Source organism: Odocoileus virginianus, chromosome X (genome assembly GCF_023699985.2).
Source record: "Odocoileus virginianus isolate 20LAN1187 ecotype Illinois chromosome X, Ovbor_1.2, whole genome shotgun sequence".
In the NCBI taxonomy this organism is placed as follows: Eukaryota; Metazoa; Chordata; class Mammalia; order Artiodactyla; family Cervidae; genus Odocoileus; species Odocoileus virginianus.
In genome coordinates, this window is record NC_069708.1 from 26,943,505 (window position 1) to 26,964,571 (window position 21,067).

Genomic DNA, 21,067 nt, shown 5'->3' on the forward strand with positions numbered 1-21,067 from the left:
TCAGGCATTCTCTCTATCAGATCTAATCCCTTGAATCTATTTCTCACTTTCACTGTATAATTGTGAGGAATTTGATTTAGGTCATACCTGAATGGCCTAGTGGTTTTCCATACTTTCTTCAATTTAAGTCTGAATTTGCCAATAAGGAGTTCATGATCTGAGCCACAGTCAGCTCCCAGTCTTGTTTTTGCTGACTATATAGAGCTTCTCCATCTTCGGCTACAAAGAATATAATCAATCTGATTTCGGTATTGACCATCTGGTGATGTCCATATGTAGAGTCTTCTCTTGTATTGTTGGAAGAGGGTGTTTGCTATGACCAGCACATTCTCTCGGCAAAACTCTATTAGCCTTTGCCCTGCTTCAAACTTGCCTTTTACTCCAGATATCTCTTGACTTCTTACTTTTTCAGTCCAGTCCCCTGTGATGAAAGTATAGTGCAGCACAACTCATAGCACAAGCTGGCCAGCAGGCAGCAGCACAGCTCAAAGTGTACCCTAGCCAACAGACAGCAAAGCAAAAGGAGAAGAAAGACACCCCCCACCCCCAGGTGGTGATAGCTGTTGCTTCAACATCCTACTTACATGGCTTGCTGTTTTGTTGTTGCCCTGCAAGGGGTGGGATCAATTCCCCCACCGAAAATATTGATGTCTGATGATACCATACAGTTACTAAGAGGCTTGAAAAGATTTATTATTGACATAATGGGGTTTTCTGGGAGAGGGTAGAGCTGGCTCCCAAGCTGGTCTGAAATGGCTTGAGTGAAGGGAAAGGAAAGTTACTTTGGTTTTTTTGGTGGTTAGTTGGTAGGGTTTAATACCCTGGCTGTGACTTGCATGGTTTGAACCTCCCTGTCAGCACCATGGAAAGGAGTGTCCAGGCCTTTCTTATCTCACGCTTATGTGGGGCAAAAAAGAGAAAGAAAAGCGGTGTGGGGCTTAATCTATCATTGGTTACACATAAAATTGGAATTAGACTCTTTATTACAGTTTATCATGTCTAAAAACACATCCCAGAGCCACTAATAGAGGCAAAAAAGAAGCTTGCCAGATAAAGAAGACTAGAATAAAAAGGAAAACATGTTTAATTTTTAAACTACTAGTATTTTTAAAATATTGTTATTAATAATCTCAGATTTCTTCTTATCAAATTGTTCTCCATTCTTTGTCCCCTTATACTGATACTTAAAATGTAATGGAGGAAAAAAAATGTAATGGTGATATTTATTTCCCTCCCATTCTGTAATTCTATTTTTCGGAATCATATGTAACAGTAATGTTATACTTTATTTTGAAAATACATGGTTTTATATCTAAAGATTTCTCTTTTTAAAACTTTATTAGAGTGTACTGGATTGACAATATTGTGTTATTTTCAGGTGTAGAGCATCATGATTCACTTACATATTTACAAGACAGAAACAAACTCACAGACTTCAAAAACAAACCTGTCATTACCAAAGGGCAAATGTTGAACAGAGGGATAAATTAGGAGTTTGGGATTGACATATTAATAATAACCTATATCTGTAAGTCTGCTTCTGTCTTGTAAATAGTGTCATTTGTATGTTTTTTTATATTCCACATGTAATTTATACCATATATTTGTCTTTCTCTGCCTGACATACTTCACTTAGAATGATAACGTCTGGGTCCATCTATATTGCCGCAAATAGCATTATTTCTTTTTTTGGCCCTAGTAATATTCCTCTGTGTGTGTGTGTGTGTGTGTGTGTGTGTGTGTATCAAATCTTCTTTACACATTCCTCTGTCAATGGACATTTAACTTGCTTCCATGTCTTTATCTGTCTTAAAATAAAGCCAAATGTTGCCTCACAGAAACTGAGACCTCTGGTCTTATTCCATGGACTGCATATTACAACTCAAACTGGCTGTGCTGTCTTGGGGGTAACTGTTTGTTCTGTGCCTCATGTTATTCATCTGTAAATTGATCCATCCAACAAAAGTTTTTTTGGTGTCTTCTGTGAGGTAGATGTTGATGAAGGTGCTGAGAGTACAAAGCTGAGTGAGACTTGGTCCCTGCAAAGAGCTCATAATCTGGTGAGGCAGTTGCAATCTCGTATGGTAATTGCCATGTTAAAAGGATGCATATCATGCTGGGAATAATAATTATATGGAATATATCTTTACTGTCTTCCTCACTAGGAAGGGAATAAATTGAGAACAACCATAGTCAAGTACTTTTGGCTATATAAAGCAAAACAAAAGCACAAATAGACACCCTGCCTCCTTTAGTCTAATTTATTCATTTTGTGCTCAAGTACTGAGAGCTTTCAGTACTCTTAAAATTATTTTTGGAATTTGAATTACTTGGGAGAGTGTTTGATATATTTCTAATTAAGATTCAATTTTTTTTTTAATGGTCTTATTCTCCAGATTATGGAACTGTGTGTTCCTCTTCCCATAATGACTGGATGTTCCTGGAGCAAATGACACAACTGTGGAGATTGTTAATACTACAAAATTGTGGTTTCTAAAGACTGCAACTGAACCCTTTGTACATCATTGAACAATCCTTGTATATATCCTTAATTATTCCCCTCTCCTGTTGGCAGTGGCTGCCATTGCAAACCTTTACCACCTTTCACATGATCACTGCTGTGTGCATTTACCTTGATATAACTCTTGCCAGCCTCATCAGTCTCACTTCCTATCATTCTCTACGACACCAGTATATATCTATTGGGTGAGCCATGTTGCTTTAAGTACCTTTGCACATGCTAGTCTGCTGCCTAGAATAAACACTAGACTTAAGTAACATCTATTGTTTTTAAGACTCAGCTCATGGATCTCCATTCTGTGAGGCCATCTTTGACACCCAAAGCATAACTGGCCACTCCTTCCTTTGCACCACCACTAGATATAATATTTTTTGCTACTATGAAATATATTATATGGTATTGGACTTTTTTACCTTTATTAACTATTTCCTCTAATAAACTGTAAAGTCCTAGAGATCAGAGACTACCTCATATGTCTTTGAATCTCCAGCTCCTAGTATAATGCCTAGCACTAACATATTAAATAAATATTTATTGAGAGAGGAAAGGGAAGGAAACAATTAGAAATATACAGCTTCTTTGAGAAACTACTTTTTTTTATTACTCTCAACTTTTAAGTTAATTTTCAGTGGTATATTCCTATTTCCCTTTTCTCTCAACCTCTAGGAAAATTACTTTCCATTTAATAGATACTGAAAACTTCTTTTAAAGAACTTCAACAAAGACAGCTGTCTGACAGCTGTACACCATCTGTGCTTTCAGGCCTGGATAAATACATCTGGTTACTTGAGAATAGAAGCTCTTTACTAAAGGAGTTTCCCAGGCAGGCTGGTGGTGATTAGTATTCCACAAATATCCCTTGCATTGTCTCGCTTTGACATGATAATGTATACAACTTGTCCCTCTAAATTATAAAGTTTCTTTTTGTTTGTGCACGTCAATGAAAGTAAAAAAAAAAGAAAAAATAAGTATTAGCATGTTGCTACATTTTGCTCATAAAAATTGCTTTTATTGTAAATGACAACATCACAACACAGTAAGTGATTGATCCAGAGATATATGTAGATATGTTCCAACATATTTATGCTGTTAGGCAACAACTTAAACTGTGTAGAAATTTCTTTTCAAACAAAATAATCAAATTAAACTTCAAACACTCCTTCCTTTATTTCCCCGATTTGGAACTACCTCAGAGACTATTTTCATTAAGAAAGACTTGGAATAAATGGTATAAAAGATCTGGTTCCCTATGTCAAAATACCTGCAGTGCTATCTAGCTATACTTATCCTCCTTCATCAGCCTACTGTAACTTACTTGTACAAACCAGTTATGAAATATACCTTATGAATCACCATTAGCATCATAGACACATGCACAGACACACTCACACAGAGGAAGAGAGAGAGAGAGAAAGAGAGAGAGAGTCTGCCTTTAATAAAGCTGTGAGTAGCTATCTTTTTGATAGTGTTTCAGTTTCCAAAATTGTGTTGAAATTGTGACCAACCTAGACAGCATATTAAAAAGTAGAGTCATTACTTTGCCAACAAAGGTCAATCTAGTCAAAATTATGGTTTTTCTAGGAGTCAAGTATGGATGTGAGAGTTGGATTATAAAGAAAGCTGAGCACTGAAGAATTGATGCTTTTGAACTGTGGTGTTGGAGAAGACTCTTGAGAGTCCCTTGAACTGCAAGGAGATCCAACCAGTCCATCCTAAAGGACATCAGTCCTGAATATTCATTGGAAGGACTGATGTTGAGGCTGAAACTCCAATACTTTGGCCACCTCTGCAAAGAGCTGACTCATTTGAAAAGACCCTGATGCTGGGAAAGATTGAAGGTGGGAGAAAAGGGGACGACAGAGGATGAGATGGTTGGATGGCATCACCAACTCAATGGACATGAGTTTGGGTAAACTCTGGGAGTTGGTGATGGACAGGGAGGCCTGGCATGCTGCAGTCCATGGGGTTGCAAAGAGTCGAACACGACTGAGTGGCTGAACTGAACTGACCATGCATCTCAGATTTCAAAGCTGTGATCCAGATTCATCCAATATACTTTGTTACATTCTGTAATGAAGGAGTAAAATACTGCTTAAATGGTTAGTCACACTAATAACTTAAAAGGAAACTGAATTTCTTAATTTGGTAATTATCCTTCATTAGCATAACTTTAAAGTTAGTACAGAATTGACAATAGTTGAAATTTTAGTGACACAATTCTGACCTTTGTGTGTAAAGATAGGAGTAAACATACAGATGGAAGTGGTTAATAAAATTAGGTAGCGTGACAGTGGTGCTGAGACCATTTGCAACACATTGTTTCTTCTGGGTGCTTATTTTATTGTATTTATACTTATTTTAGAGCACTTAAGAGTTCAAGCTTCTTGAGAGAAGGAATATTTTTAATTCACCCTGTAAATCTCCCTAGCATGTAACGTCATGCTCTGCATATATCAAGTAATCAACAGATGATTGTTGAACATACTGGTGAAAGTGCTAGAATTTCTTTTGAGAGTTGGGGCCCAAGTCTTTACCTTACAAAGTATGTTGGTGTGTCTAGAGGGAGTTTGGCTTTAAGATAACTTACCAAGAAATCCTCCTTCATGGATCACAGCTAGTGGAGGTGGCCGAATTTAAGCTGAGATATTTAAAATCCTAAAAGATGATGCTGTTAAAGTGCTGCACTCAATATATAAGCAAATTTGGAAAACACAGCAGTGGCCACAGGACTGGAAAAAGTCAGTTCACTCCCAATGAAGGGCAATTTCAAAGAATGTTCACACTGCCATACAGTTTCTCTCTTTCACATTCTAGTAAGGTTATGCTGAAAATCTTTCAAGATAGGCTTCAGCAGTACATGAACTGAGAATTTTCAGATGTACAAGCTGGGTTTTGAAGAAGCAGAAGAATCAGAGATAAATTGCTAACATTTGTTGGATCATGAAGAAAGCAAGGGAATTCCAGAAAAAAACTACTTCTGTTTCACTTACTATGCTAAAGCCTTTGACTGTGTGAATTCACAACAAACTGTGAAAAAGTCTTAAAGAAATGGGAATATCAGACCACCTTACCTGTCTCCTGATAAGCCTGTATGCAGATCACCTGGAACAACTTACTCATTCAAAATTGGGAAAGGAGTACAACAAGGCTGTATATTGTCACCATGTTTATTTAACTTATATGTGAACATCATGTGAAATGCCAGGCTGGATGAATCAGAAGCTAGAATCAAGATTGCCAATAGAAATATCAACAATCTTAGATATGCAGGTGATAACACTCTAATGGCAGAAAGTGAAGAGGAACTAAAGAGCTTCTCGGTGAAGGTGAGAGAGGAAAGTGAAAAACCTGGTTTGAAATTGAAGATAGGCCAGTCCCATCACTTCATGGCAAATAGAAGGATAAAAAGTGGAAGCAGTGACTTTTTTATTTTCTTGGGTTCCAAAATTACTGTGGACAGTGACTGCAGCCATGAAATTAAAAAACCCTGCTTTTTGAAAGGAAAGCTATGACAAATCTAGAAAATGAAAGTGAAAGTTGCTCAGTCACGTCCGACTCTTTGTGACCACATGGACTATACAGTCCATGGAATTCTCCAGGTCAGAATACTGGAGTGTGTAGTCTTTCCCTTCTCCAGCAGATCTTCCCAACCCAGGAATCCAACCGAGGTCTCCCTCATTGCAGGCGGATTGATTCTTTACCAGCTGAGCCACAAGGGAAGCTCACAATGAACCTAGACAACATAGTAAAAATAAAGACATCACTTTGCCAACAAAGGTCCATATAGTTAAAGCTATGGTATTTTCAGTAGTCATGTATGGATGTCAGAGTTGGACCATAAAGAAGACTGAGCGCTGAAGAACTGATGCTTTTGAATTATGCTGGAGAAGACTCTTCAGAATCCCTTACACTGCAGGAAGATCAAACCAGTCAATCATAAAGGAAATCAACCTGAATAGTTGTTGGAAGGACTGACCCTGAAGCTTCAATACTTTGGCCACCTGATGCGAATAGCTGCCACATTGGAAAAGACACTGATGCTGGGAAAGACTGAAGGGAAAAGGAGAAGGGGGCAGCAGAGGATGAGATGGTTAGATGGCATCTCCAACTCAATGGTCATAAATTTGAGCAAACTCAAAGAGAAATTCAAGGAGGACAGAGGAGCCTGTTGTGCTATACAGTCCATGAGGTCACAAAGAGTTAAACATGATTTAATGAATGAACAACAACCAAGAAGGTATTGTGTGTCAAAATCGCTTAGGCAATTTGTCGTCATTTATGGTTCCATGTAAATTTATTTGTTCTAAGTCTACAAAAAATGTCATGAGCATTAAATCTGTAGATTCCTTTGGGTAGGATGAGCATTTTAGCAATATTAATTCTTTCGATTTTGGAGCATGGAATATCTTTCCATTTCTTTGTATCATTTTCAAATTCCTTCCTCAGTGTTTATAGTTTTTAGCATATAGGTCATAAACTTCCTTGGTTAAGTTTATTTGTAGGTAATTATTCTTTTTAATGCAATTTTAAAGAAAATTGTGTTCTTGCTTTTTCTTTCTGATAGTTAATTATTAGTGTTTAGAAATACAACTAGATGTCTGTATATTAATATTGTTACCCACAGCTTTACTAAATTCTGATAGAATTCTAATAGTTCTAATAATTTTTTTATGGACACATTGGGGTTTTATATGTAGTATCCTGTCATCTGCAAATAGTGACAATTTTACTTCTTTCTTTCCAACTTAGATACCTTTTATTTATTTTTCCTCTTGATTGCTTTGACTAGAACTTCCAATACTATGTTAAGTAGAAGTGGCAAAAGTGGGTGACCTTGTCTTACTCTTGATTTTAGTGGAAAGGCTTTTCACTGTTGAGTATGATGTTATATCGGGTTTCCCTGATGACTCTATGGTAAAGAATCTGCCTGCCAATGTGGAAGACACAGGTGAGTTCCTACAGTTGAGAAGATCCCCTGGAGAAGGAAATGGCAACCCACTTCAGGATTCTTGCCTAGGAAATCCCATGTACACAGTTGTCTGGGGGTCTACAGTCCATGGGATCATAAAAGATTTGGATACAACTTAGCAACTAAACAACAACAATGATGTTAGGTGTGAGTTTGTAATAAATTTCCTTTATTACTTTGAGATATATTCCTTCTATACCATTGTTGATGAGAGTTTTTGTCATGAATGGGTGTTGAATTTTGTCAGATGTTTTTTTTCTGTGTCTATTGAAATACTGTATTCTTTCTTTTGTTATTGTGGTGATAGCATTGATTTGTAAATATTGAGTAATTCCTGTATTACTGGAATGTGGTGTGGTGATTTTGTATTCCTGGAATAAGTCTCACTTGTTGATGGTGTTTGATTCTCTTTATATATTGTTGAATTTGATTTGCTAACATTTTGCTGAGGATTTTTCCATCTATATTTGTCAGAGTTATTGGTCTGTGATTTTGTATTTTTGTAATGTCTTTGATTTTGGTTTCAAAACAGCATGGTACTGGCTCAAAAGCAGATGCATAGGCCAGCTAAACAGAATCATGAGCCCAGAAATAAACCCACACAATTAGAGTCAGTAAATGTGCAATGTGCAAAGGAGGCACAATGGAGAAGAGACAGTCTCTTCAATAAGAGGTGCTAGGAAAACTGGACAACAATATGTAAACAAATGACATTAGATCATTTCCTCACACCATGTACAACAATAAACTAAAAGATGGATGAGAGACCTAAGTGTAAGACCTGAAACCATAAAACTCCTAGAAGAGTCATAGGCAGAACTCCCTTTGACATCAATCATAGCCATATTTTTTTGATCGGTCTCCTAAGGCAAAAGAAATAAAAGCAAAAGTAAACAAACCGGGCCTAATTAAACTCTTTGCACAGCGAAGAAACTGTAGACAAACTGAAAAGGCAACCTCCTGAATGCAGAAAAGTATTTGCAAGTGATATAACCGATAAGGAGTTAATATATAAGATATATAAGCAGTCCATACAGCTCAATATCAAAAAATCAAACAGCCTGATTGAAAAATGAGCCAAAGACCTGATTAGATATTTTTCTAAGGAAGAAATACAGACAGCCAACAGGCACATGAAAAAATACTCAACATCACTAATGATTAGAGAAAGGCAATGAAAACCACAATGAGAGACCGCTTTACACCTGTCAAAATGGCTATCATCAAAAGGAACACAGATAACAAAAGTTGGGAAGGATGTGCAGAAAAGGGAACCCTAGTACACTGTTGGTGGGATTGTAAATTGGTCTAGCCACTGTGGATAACTGTATGAAGTTTCCTCAATAAAACTAACAGTATAACTACCATAAGATTCTGCAATTCTACTGGCTGATATTTTGTTGTTGATCAGTTGCTCAGTCTTGTCTGACTCTTTGTGACCCCATGGACTGCAGCAAGCCTGACTTCCCTGTCCTTCATCATCTCCCAGAGCTTGCTCAAACTCATGTCCGTTGAGTCAGTGATGCCATCCAACCATCTCATCCTCCGTTGTCCCTTGGCTGATATATATCCAAAGAAACTGAAAATACTAATTTGAAAAGATACATGTGAGTGCATGCTAAGTCGATTCAGTTGTGTCCATCTCTTTGCGACCCCATGGACTGTAGCCAACCAGGGTCCTCTGTTCATGGGATTCTCCAGGCATGAATACTGGAGTGGATTGCCATGCCCTCCTCCAGGGGATCTTCCCTAGTAAGGGATCGAACCCAAGTCTCTTACATCTCCTATATTAGCAGGCAGATTCTTTATCCCTAGCACCACCCGAGAAGTTAATAGCAGCATTATTTATAATAGTGTTCATCAACACATGTATAGAAAACAAATATGTGGTATATGTCTCAGTAATAAGAATGAAATTCTGCCACTCAACAGTGTGGACGGTCCTGGAAATTATGCTTAGTGAAATAAATCATGAAGCAGGGTACCCAAAGCTGGTGCTCTGGGACAACCCAGAGGGATAGAGTGGGGAGGGAGATGGAAGGGCATTCAGGATGGTTGGGACACATGTATGCTGCTGCCGCTGCTGCTAAGTCACTTCAGTCGTGTCTGACTCTGTGCGACCCCATAGACGGCAGCCCACCAGGCTCCCCCATCCCTGGGATTCTCCAGGCAAGAATACGGAGTGGGTTGCCATTTCCTTCTCCAGGGTGTGAAAGTGAAAAGTGAAAGTGAAATCGCTCAGTCGTGTCCGACTCTTAGTGACCCTATGGACCACAGCCTACCAGGCTCCTCTGTCCATGGGACTTTCCAGGCAAGAGTACTGGAGTGGGGTGCCATTACATTCTCCGGGGACACATGTATACCCATGGCCAATTCATGTTGTTGTATGGCAAAAACCACCTCAATATTGTAAAGTAATTTTCCTCCAATTAAAATAAATAAATTAAATTTTAAAAAGAGACACAAACTGCTAAGTATAAAATAGGTAAGCAACAAAACAAAGCAACAAAGGGAAGTAAAACCATTATTTTTCCAGTAGTCATGTGTGGATGTAAAAGTTGGAACATACAGATGCTGAGTGCCAAAGAATTGATGCTTTTAAACTGTAGTCTTGGAAAAGACTCTTGAGAGTCCCTTGGACTGAAAGGAGATCGGATCAGTCAATCCTAAACAAAATCAACCTTGATTATTCACTTGAAGGAATGATGCTGAAGCTGATGCTCCAGTACTTTGGCCACCTGATGCGTAGAACATAGACCCTGATGTCGGGAATGATTGAAGGCAGGAGAAGAAGGGAATGACAGAGGATGAGACTCAATGGACATGAGTTTGAGCAAACTCTAGAAGATGGTGAAGGAGAGAGAATCCAGACGTGCTGCAGTCCATGGGATTGCAAAGGGTCAGACATGACTGAGCCAGTGAAGAGCAAATTTTGTGCTGTGCTGTGCTCAGTCGCTCCAGTCGTGTCTGACTCTTTGCGACCTATGATCTGTAGCCTGTCAGGCTCCTCTGTCTATGGGATTTTCCAGGCAAGAATACTGGAGTGTGTTGCCATGCCCGCCTCCAGGGGAAATGGAATATGATCTATAAAAATATTGCATCATTATGTTGCACATCCATAATTTTATAAAATCAACTATACCTATTTAAAGAAAACTAAAGTGTATCCAGAGTAATCATAATATCTAAATCATCTTGAATCCTTAAATAGTGATTGAAAGATCTCTGTCCTTGAGCTGACTACTGAGGGGAAATATACTACTTGCCTTTGAATATTTGAATCGGCAGAATTGGAGTCAATGAGTGAGACTGACGCAAAGCCAATTTCTGCTCAGGTTTAAAAAAAAAAAACTTGCTGCTACCTGAGATGCCTTACAATTGAGTGAAATCTCTTAAACAGTAAAGGTGTTTAAGCAATATAGCAATGACTATCTGTGTGCAGTATATCGTGCAGAACCTTAGACTAAATAAATTCTAACCTTCTGCGTTTCAGTTAAAGATGGAAAAGATATGAATAGTAGTGTTCTTACCTGATATATTTTTCATAAGCCCCTCAATGAAATATTTACTTTTTGTATCATTACACCGTTTATTCAATGACAGCCAGTGTATTCTTTAGCTCTTTCTGTTTGCTCTGCCAAGAATATTCTTTCCCTAGATAGAAGTTCAAGTAACAGTGTCATTTTTATCACTCATATCTCAGCTCAAAAAGTAGCACTTAAAAAAAAAAAAGTATCACTTTAGAATAGTCCATCTCTACCCCTTGCATCACCATCCCCCATTACTATCATATCACCTTGTTTATTTCCTTTGGAGAAGTGATTATACTCTGAAATTTCCTTGTTTGCTTTTTTCTATCTTTCTCTGCTCCAATATAAGCCCCATGAAAGCATGAATCTTGTCTTATTCATAGGATAATCCCTAGTTCCCAGCACCATGCCTTGCAAAAAGTAGGAACTTGGTCAATTTTTGTCATGTGGATGAAAACTCTCTCACACAGGTTGGATTTTGTATTATGTTAATACCATTCTGGGGCTCGAAGGTCCTTGCTCAGAAATATTTTGCCCTTCTTCACCAGCCAAAGTCGGGTACTTGCATGTCTAAAGTTGATCATTTTTCCATTTTTATTGTGTGTCAAAAAGTGATCCATTTTCTTACACTGCTTTCAATGATGTTAGATTTTCTAACGTATAAATGCAAGAACTGGAACTTTATGGGAATGAATGTTTTGCAATTAAAATATTGTGTGCTGTATTTAAGAATAAATGATGACCATAACAGATGGTTGTTTGCAAAGATATACGTGAGAGCTTGCTTACTTGGGCTTCATCCAATTTGCTTTGATTTAATTACTTAACTGATGAAATCAGAAATAGAAACACCTGAGACATAATAATAGCTCGTGCTTTTCAAACCCCTATGGAAATAGTTTTTATGGCATTTTCTTCCCCAGGGTCTACTGAAGCTACCCACCTTCTTGTTACTGCCCCTTACTTCAGTGCTTACTGGTCCTGTTTCCTTTGTTTTCTTATCCTCTTAATTTAAATGATTTTTGAAGATAATTTCATTGTGTCTTTAAATATGTTCAAATATGTTGTATGTGAATTCTCCTAACATCAAGCCACATTTCTCTTTTCACAGATTCTTTAAAAGTACATCTTTTGTCAAAATATTTTAGTTTGCAATGACCCTGTGTTATAATTTGCCATTACTTTATTTTCTATATTTGACAGTATGACCTTTTTGATCAGTTTTTTTACTGACAGTACCTTGCAAGTATTTCCATTAGTCCTAGACTTTCTGCTCCTGTTACCTCTGTATTCTTTATTTCTATCTTTTCATTTTGCTTCTTCCCAATTTGCTTTTTCTGGAGAACGAAATGGCAACCCACTGCAGTATTCTTGCCTGGGAAATCCCACAGACAGAGGAGCCTGGTGGGATTCAGTCCATGGGTTCGCAAAAGAGTCCAACATGACTGAGTGACTAAACCAACACAATTAATATATTTTTTTCTATTTATCCTAAAAACATTTTTCTTGAGTGATGTGGCATGAATTGCCATTGACAAAATGGTTTCTACCAGTAAGATAGAATTTACTTGAAGCTTCTTGAATTTAATGCAATTTTAACTGAATTATTCAAAGCCAGAATGGCTCCTTGTTTCCTCCCAAAGGAAAAAAAATCTGTTCATGTGCACACCTGCTAATCTGAGCCTTGAATTCTTGATCATTTGAAAGACACAAAGTAGTATTCAGTAAAATTCGTGGTTTTCTTCTAAATTCCAGAATACTGGCTCTTGATGAGGTAATGATTTATTATGCAAGTTAGCCACATGTTCTATATGTTATAATTGTGGCTCTTAGCTCCAAGTATGAGAAATCCTAGAAGCTGAAAAAAAAATTATTCATAAACCTCCAAATATTTATTTTTCATAAAAATTATTTGCAGAGATGCCATGTAAGATTGCCCTTGAAGATGAAAAAGAAAGGAAGAAAATAATTTAGGGAACAGTAATAGTTATGTAACATAATAAGTGACTTTTAACCACTAAAAATATTAAAAGTATGACAATTGATAGTATATATTTTGGGTATCCCACGGAGATTTTGCTTATAATTGTTAGTAGTAAATTGTTTGATAGAAATATGGTTGCAGAAATGATCAGATGACTAACTGGGTATTTGGTGAAATAGAGTGTTTACCAAATGCCAGCCTCTGATGAAACATTCTGAGGCTTTGAATGTTTATGTTTGTAGAGCAGCTTTACTCAAACTGGGATCCTGAACTGCAGTATAATATGAGATATGAATAATTTGCTTGAGAGGAATAGATAATCTTAGAGCCAAAGAATTTTGAGGAATACCACATTAACATATTATTAAAAAATTTAAAAAAATACTAGTTGTTTACCTTAGTTTATCCATTCCATTGTTTCCAAACTTCTTTGATGCGGAATTCTTTATTATAGGTCAACTATTAGTATCTTAAGAGACACCAATTTTTCTCAGAACTGTTTGGGAAATTCTATTTCAGCATACCCTTCAAAATTTACTGGCTAGATAAGCCATTCTCTTAAATGCTCTAATTGGAAACCTGCCATAGCCCATCTTTTTTCTAGCAAGTTTGATAATGTGTCTGGTATACTTTATCAGTAAACTTGAAAAATAAAGTATGGATAACTGTCTAAAGGTAAGTACACAGTTGGATCAAAACCTACAGTCAGATTTATGGCCCACTCCAGTAATTCATTCCTTTGTTCTAGTCTGCCCATGGTGCTGCAACACAACCTTGTGTCACTGCCACAAAACCCATCTTCTTGCTTTTGTCTCAGATTTTTTTGCTTTCATTGTTCCCTGGGATGATGACTTTTCTTTGTATTAAAGACTAGATGAACCACCTGGCACTGCTTAAGAGACTTGCAAACCAGAATTAAATGAGGGCTCATAGAGACAACTTTTAACATGGAGCTGTAATAATTTTTTTATAATTGTTGCAGCTGTTTTTTTTAAAGACCTTGTTTCTCTTTCTATTCCACAAGGTACACATGAATAATTCCCTGTTTTTACTCACTCTATGACCTGCTATAGAGTGTTGTCTGTGTGACAAGTAGCTCGATTGAAAGTCAATGCTTACAATTCAATGTGCCTGACTTTGTGATTTATAAATAGTCATGGAGATACCAGGGAATGTAGATCTTTGAAAACAATGGGATCATTGAAGGGAATTGGTAGTGTCTATGGAATTAATTGACCCTTTTACCATAACCTGTTGAAATGTGCTTTGGTAGAGCCCAGTTCTGTGTGAATTCCATAGGTTGTTCTTCAAATAAGCTTTCTAGGGGACATAAAAACTCAGGAACAGATCCCAGTATTATTTTACTCTTTCATGTTTAAGGTGACCTTTCTATTTTAGAAGTTAACAATGGTGATACATTCAGATTAACCAAATGTTTCATTCCTTTGGGGCCCCTGTTTGAAATCATTGTTTGCTTTCCCTGCTGTAATATCTCAACACTGTTAGGAGGATATCTCTCACCTTTGATAGCCACATATCTCCTCATGTTGAATTTCGGAGTCTCCTTTATGGTAAAAGATAAGGTTTTCTTTTCAGTAAACCTCTTAATGGAACTCTGTTTTATCTAGTCTAATAAAAGATGCTCTCTTGCACTTTGCATGATCAAACATTCCTTACATTAGGTGTCAGTTACCCTCTGAAGAGCATGTTACCTTTCCAATCAAATACCAAATGATCTTCACATCATATATCTCATTTGTTTTCCCTGAAAACTGCCTGTCATTCATGTTTGGCCATTAAGTGATTATTCTTTTCAGACTAACTTTCAGATTCTCAAAAATCTGATTTGCTTTTAGTATTTGTCAATCCAGATTTGTTCGTTTTCAAAATGGCATTTTCTTCATCTAATTGCTTCAGAGTATCCACAATGAAAAAAGTAAGCCCTATTTTATAAATATTTAGCAACCCCTCCTATACATATTATGACAAATATTGTTGTTGTTCAGTTGCTCAGTCCTGTCTGACTTTAGAAAATGTAAATTTATTAATCCAACTAATCAACACTTTATTTTTAGTTAATGTATAATATTATAAAAGTTTCAAGTATGCAATATAGTGAGTCACAATTTTTAAAGGTTATACTTCATTTATTTGGTTGTTGTTCAGTCACTAAGTCATGTCAGACTCTTAACAATACCATGGACTATAGCATACCAGGCTTCCCTGTCCTTCACTATCTCCCAGAGTTTGCTCAGATTGATGTCCATTGAGTCAGTGATAATATCTAACCATCTCATCCTCTGCCTCCCTCTTGCCATCAATCTTTGCAGCATCTGAGTCTTTTCCAATGAGTCGGCTCTTCCCATCAAGTGGCCAAAGTATTGGAGCTTCAGCTTCAGTATCAGTCCTTCCAATGAATATTCAAGGTTGATTTCCTTTAGGATGGACTCATTTGATCTCCTTGCAGGCTCTTTAGTTCCTCTTCACTTTCTGTGATTAGAATGGTATCATCTACAAATCTGAGGTTTTATAGTTTTCCTGGAAATCTTGATTCCAGCTTGTGATTCATCCAGCCTGGTATATAGAAGTTAAATAAAGAAGATGGCAATATGCAGCCTTCTCGTACTCCTTTCCTAATTTTGAACCAGTCAGTTGTTCCTTGTGAATGTCTGTTACTTCTTGACCTTCATTCAGGTTCCTCAGGAGACAGGTAAGGTTGTCTGGTATGACCTTCTTTGGGATTGAAATGAAAACTGACTTTTTCCAGTCTTGTGGCCACTGCTGAGTTTTCCAAATTTGCTGACATATTGAGGTGTAATTTAAAGTGAATTTTTAACCTCGCCTTTCATGGTTCTTAGGCACCAAGAACAGATCTTTGGTTTAATTTTGGCCCAGTTGAGAAGGAAAATTTGGAGACGATGCTGCTGCTGCTGCTGCTGCTGCTGCGTCGCTTCAGTCGTGTCTGACTCTTCACAACCCCATGGAGTGTAGCCTAAACACTCCACCATCCATGGGATTTTTCAGGCAAGAGTACTGGAGTGGGTTGCCATTTTCTGCTCCTCAAATAGTTTCATGTCTTTGAAAGACAGACTCTGAAAAAATGTATTGATTAGTATCACTCTTTCTAACTTGTGAAAAATCCAAGTGGACTTTTGATTAACCCCTTTTATATAAGTGGTGAGAAATAAAGGGTCTTTGCTAAAGGCTGCTGTTGTGTTGATCTTCTAATAGAAATTAAGGCATTTGAGTTCCTGGTACAGAATTATGCTCCCAGTCTTGGTGAGTTTTCTCTTCCTTGGCAGAATCACCCAGTACAGTACTCTTAAGTGCTGTGTGCCTATTCCTTGTACCTCAGCTTTGAAGTACATTGGTAAAAATGTATCAGCCTAAATAATTATCATAAGCCAAGACCTCCTAGATCTATCAGAACAAATTCTGTAAGGTGAGGCTCCATCTCTCAAAGGTTTTAGGGTGGATCTGCAAACTTTGGCCACCACTTGCGTATGTTTTTCTTTTGCAGACGTTCATTTAGAATATGCCACATTAGCTTTTGTCTCCCAAGTCTCACAAGCACAATTCATTCAATCCTATGTGAAAATCACATGAAATGAGGATGATGAAACCTGCTTTAATGATAACCAATGAGTTCTTTCCCAACACCACCTGACCTAATTGGCATCAACTATAGCCTTGTTCAACTCATTGTTTCCCAGGAGTGACCTAAGCATAAGTACATTTCTCCTCTTCAAGCCTAAATTTGATCCTAGTGGAATGTGTAATTTAAGTGTTGATGAGTTGAGAAGAAGGAAATGAGGGAAACGAAAATAAGTAATCATCACCGGTTGGTTACCTCATAAACTTGGCTTTTCATGGGACTCATAAAGTAGAATACAGAGCGTATTCAACTATAGTTACTCTTCTAGAAAATCCAGACTTACTCAAGCATTTCCATATATTAGAGTAGCTCTAGTTCAAACAAAATTGAACAGGAAAATACATTTTCAGTGTATACTTTAATTTGAAATGGGGACTTTTCTTGTATGATACTTTAATTGTAGATAATCTTTCACATCTTGTTTTGTTACAGTTGGTTCATTTTTTTTTTAACACAGAGATGTATCCATTTTTTTTTTGATACATTTTTCATATACTTGGCTAATTGCAAAATCAGTGAAATTGGTCTCTGCTCATTTGTGGATTTTCAGAGTATATATTCTTCACTTTTCTCTTTGACAGGCTTTTGTCTCCCAATGCCTAATTATAGAGACAACCTTACCTGTACAAGGCTTTTTCTGTCAAATACTGGACATACTAATGAGAAAAAGCAATTAGCAACCTTAGGTTTCATTTCTGTGTTAGGCTTCTTTTGCTAGGGTTAATTGGATAGCCTTTGGCCTTGATCAAGTCTATTAGCTTGAGAAGTTAAAAAAATTCCTTCCTTCGTCTGAAGTGGGATTAGGTAGCTTTCAAAATGTCCCCTATGTATCCTTCTTTCCTGATATTTTAATGCATTTGTTGTTGTTCCTTCCCACAATGAATAGGGTTGATCTGTGAAGGCACTGTAGAAATGATGGAGTGTGACTTTCAACAGGAGGTCATGAAAAAACAAGACTTCCACCTTACTCCCTTTTAGACTGAAGGAAACCAATAACAAGGCATGAGGGTATTCAAGCATTCTATGAAGAGCCTAAAATTTAGGCTTCCTTTGAATAGCCAGCAAATAGCTGAGGTCTTCTGCCAATAGCTATGTGAGTATACCATCTTAGAAGAATCCTCTGGGCCCAGTTAAGATTTCAGATGACTGTAGCCCCAGCTTACATCTTTTTTTTTTTGGCTGCACCACACCATTTGTGGGATCCTAGTTCCCTGACCAGGGTTTGAACCAGGCCTTCAGCAGTGAGTATGGAGTTTCAACCACTGGTTGTTGTTGAGTCACTAAGTCGTGTCTGACTTTTTGCAACCCCATGGACTGCAGCACACCAGGCTTCCCTGTCCTTTGCTGTCTCCCTGAGTTTGCTCAAACGCATATCCATTAAGTTAGTGATGCCATCCAACCATCTCATCTTCTGTTGCCCCCTTCTTCCCCTGCCTTCAATCTTTTCCCAGCATCGGGGTCTTTTCTAATAAGTCAGCTCTTTCCATAAGGTTGCCAAAATATTGGAGTTTAAGCATCAGTCCTTCCAATGACTATTCAGGGTTGATTTCCCTCAGGATTGACTGGTTTGATCTCCTTGCTATCCAGCCACTGGACCACCAGGGAATTCCTCCCAACTGACATCTTAGTTGCAACCTTAAGTTGCAACCTAAGACCAGAACTTGTTCCTGAGTTTTGGAACCAAGAAACTGTATGTGATAATAAATATTTGTTGTTTTAGGATACAAGTTTGTTTTATATATATATACATACATATATATATATATATATACACAATATTTGCACACACACAGTTAGCACGAGCAGTTAACATGAGATCTCTCCTGTTAACATTTTTTTTAATTGGAGGATAATTGTTTTGCAATGTTGTGGTGGTCTCTGCTATACATCAGTGCAAATCAGTCATAATTATATATGCTTCCCAGGTTCATTGGTATAGAATCTGCCTGTAATTCAGGAGCCACAGGAGACACGGGTTTGATCCCTGGGTCTGGAACGTCCCCTGCAGGAGGGCATGGCACCCTACTCCAGTATTCTTGCCTGGAGAATACCACAGACAGAGGACTCTGGAGGGCTACAGTCCATGGGGTCACAGCGAGTTGGACACAACTGAAGTTACTATATATATTTCCCCTCTCTCTTGAACCTCCCTCCCCATCCCCCCACCCCCAATCCTACCCCTCTAGGTCATCAAAGAGTGTCAGGCTGGGCTCCCTGTGTTATATAGCAGCTTCCCACTAGTCATCTATTTTATACATGATACTGTGTATATGTCAGCGCTACTTTCTCAGTTTGTCCTACCTTCTCCTTCCCGTGCTGTGTTTAGGACACAAGTTTTGGGATCATTGGTTGAACAGCAATGGATAACTGAGAGAGAAGTCAAGGTCTGTGAAACTCACACATGGTTTGATTTAGTAATAGCCAGGCTCAATGAAGAGATTTTCAAATAAAGAGGTTTTAAAGAAGCAGTTATTCTTGAAAACAGAGGGCTAATAAGGGAAACATGAATTTCCTTGGTGGCTCAAAGAACCACCTGCCTGCTGATGCTGATCTTCCCTGGGTTGGGAAGATACTGTGGAGAAGGAAATGGCAACCCATCACAGTATTCTTCCCTAGGAAATTCCATGGGCTGATGAGACTGGCAGGCTACAGTCCATGGGATCACAAAAGAGTCAGACATGAGTTAGCAGCTAATAATAACAACAAAGGGAAATATAATTCATGGAAGTTCCACTTCTTTTTAATGTTATTGTTTGTTAATTCTATCAGTCAACAAAAAGAAAAATTGAAAAGGGAATGCCATGTTAGAAAACAACAAAAATGTGACCCCCACCCCCACTTGAGTTGTTAGTGTTGAGGACAAAAAATACAAGTTTGTCTCCATTTTACCAAATATATGACTCCCAAGAGTATTTGGGAGATCTGGGCACCTGGAAGATCCTCAGAAATATTTGTGTAATTCGTTGAATGTACTGAAAGAAAAACTTGATCTCTTCAGATTCCAGGCAAAAAGAGTGCTGAGGTACCTGTTGATACAGCCCCAAACGTTATTGCTCCCTCAGTCTAACCTAATAATCTTCACTGTAAAACTGAAGGAAGATTGGAGAGAGTTTTGAGTATGTGACAGTGGCAGAGACTAAAGTAGCTTGTTCAGGTGTTGATAAGAATAGAGGACTGGGTACTTCAGAGTTTTGATTGATTCAAGAATCAACCTACAGAATAAGTCATGTGTATGGAATTTGAAAGAATGAAGTGGAACTCAGGGTTGTGATAAGAGTCATTGGTGCTTATTGGGACATCCAATACAGAAGTAGTGCAAGTACATTTCTATCACCAATGAGCAAGGCTCTTAAGGACATCTGCCCTGAGTGACTTATGCCCAACATACCAGACAGTTGGACAAGCATTATTGCTAAAGTTATTAGGTGAACTGATGAATGAATGCATACTATTTACATTTTTTTAATTGACATACAGTAAAATTTTCTTGTAGGGAGTAGTTGGAGCTTTCAATGAGTTTAATGCATATATATATTAATAGATTCCTTTGCCCATTGCTTTAATCAAAATATGGAACAGTTCCATCCCTGAAAAAAACTTTTGTAGTCATAATCCATCTCCCTCCACTTACCTATAGCAATCACTCATCTGTTCTATCACTGTAGTTTTGTCATCTCAAGAATATTATATATATATAAATGCATAAATACAGCATGTAACCTTTCAAGACTGACTTCTTTCATTCAGTATAATGCCTTTGGGATTGATCTAACTTTTCGACTATATCAATAGCTCATGACATTTTTTGCTGAATAGTATTCTTTGGTATAGATATGCCACAGTTTGTTTATCCACTCACAGACCAAAGTCTATTTGGTCTGTTTCTGCGTTTTGGTAATCACAAATAGAGCTACTATAAACATTCATGTACAAGCTTTTGTGTGAATATAGGTTTTCAATTCTTTGGGATAAATACCTAAGAGTATGATTGCTGGGTTATATGGTAGGTGTATGTTTTGGTTTCTAAGAAGCTGCCAAACTGTTTTCCATCAGCAATGTATGAGAGTATCAGCTGGTCCATATCTTTGCCATCACTTGGTATGTTATAACTTCAAAAAATTTTAGCTATTTTAATTGGTGTGTGGTTGAATATTCACAGTAATTTTAATTTTGCATTTTCCTAACAGTCAACATCTTCTCATATGGTCAACCCCCTACTTTTTGTTTTGCAAATGACATTTGATAAATTGAATATAAGAGGATATTTTAACACCAAAAAAGTAAATAATTCTAGATTGACTCAGGGGTTACCACACTGTTTTGATTATTTTCATTTTACCTCGGGACAGTTGAAAGTTGATTGTGATCACAGACTGGTCTACTGAGAAGCCTTGAGGAGCCCTGCAAT

The 21,067-nt window shown here is 37.5% G+C and overlaps 1 protein-coding gene across 4 annotated transcripts in view; it reads left to right on the forward strand.

Annotated features, from left to right (window-relative positions):
- EDA (ectodysplasin A) overlaps positions 1-21,067 on the forward strand; it is a 362,948-nt gene that overhangs the window by 157,118 nt on the left and 184,763 nt on the right. The gene's annotated exons all lie outside the window — the stretch shown is intronic.